Source organism: Penaeus monodon, chromosome 32, assembly GCF_015228065.2.
Source record: "Penaeus monodon isolate SGIC_2016 chromosome 32, NSTDA_Pmon_1, whole genome shotgun sequence".
NCBI classification, from domain to species: domain Eukaryota; kingdom Metazoa; phylum Arthropoda; class Malacostraca; order Decapoda; family Penaeidae; genus Penaeus; species Penaeus monodon.
The window spans coordinates 3,738,076-3,739,003 of NC_051417.1; the positions used below are offsets into that span (position 1 = coordinate 3,738,076).

Below are 928 nucleotides of genomic sequence, written 5' to 3' on the forward strand. Positions count from 1 at the left end.
TCCCACTTGAGCCACGATGCCGATCTGCGTGGCGGCAACGAGGACGCCGATGGAAAGGTCAGAAGTCACGGCTCCGTCAGACCTTGAGCAGTTGAGGAGGTGAATTCCCGCCCCGGAGGAGCCAACGAGGGCTCCCATTTCTCTTACCGAGGGCTACCATGAAATGAGAGAAATCGTTTCCCTCATGGATATACCCCACGCATGCCTAGAGAAAAGAGCTTTTTAAGCTTTGAGTGAAGTGGAAATGGGTCTTCGCGCGCTGGATATAAGTGACGTCACAGGCTGGGCAGCCTGGAAGGACCCAGTTACCTGTTGCCGAGACGGATGAGGCTTCAGTGATAGCGAAGCCTCTCTCGGCGCAGCACGTCCCTCCCCGTCGCTCGCACGCCTCACCTTACGGTACGTCAGGCTTCTTGTGCGCGCTCGCCTGCGTGCACTGGAGCGCCCCCGTCCACTCAAGATGCCCTTCCATGTTGTACAGAGCATGGGGTGGAGATAAATTGAGTATGATTATGTGTTACCATTTTGAAGTTTGGTCTCCAGCATGGAATAGCTCACTCCGTCTGCGTCAGCAGATTGCGTAAACAAGAATGGCAGCTCAGTTTTATATCCCAGTGAACTGAAAAAGTGAAATTTTATGAAAAAAATGAAGAAAAAAGTAATCATGTGATCATTATAGAAAAAAATGGCAATGATTAATGTGTTTGCGTCTTGTACTTGAAACTATGGCCTCACGAGTGATTGGAAAGATATCTGGAAAAATGTGGAAAATACTTGGTAATTATAATCTCTCCAGGAAAAAGATATGCACTTTGTAAAGAACAAAGAAAACCATCTTTTAAAGATCTTTTACTCTTTCTTTTTTGCTGAATATCTTCTGTAACAGATATTGAGAAGGTTTTCCAAGTGTTGTAAGACAAAATGAATG

At 46.2% G+C, this 928-nt stretch overlaps 1 protein-coding gene across 1 annotated transcript in view; it reads left to right on the forward strand.

The window, feature by feature from the left end:
- Positions 1 to 88: 88 nt before the first annotated feature.
- LOC119593361 (vegetative cell wall protein gp1-like) overlaps positions 89 to 928 on the forward strand; it is a gene marked incomplete in the record, with an annotated part of 11,762 nt that continues 10,922 nt past the window's right edge. Inside the window, 1 exon segment of the mRNA XM_037942287.1 lies at positions 89 to 399.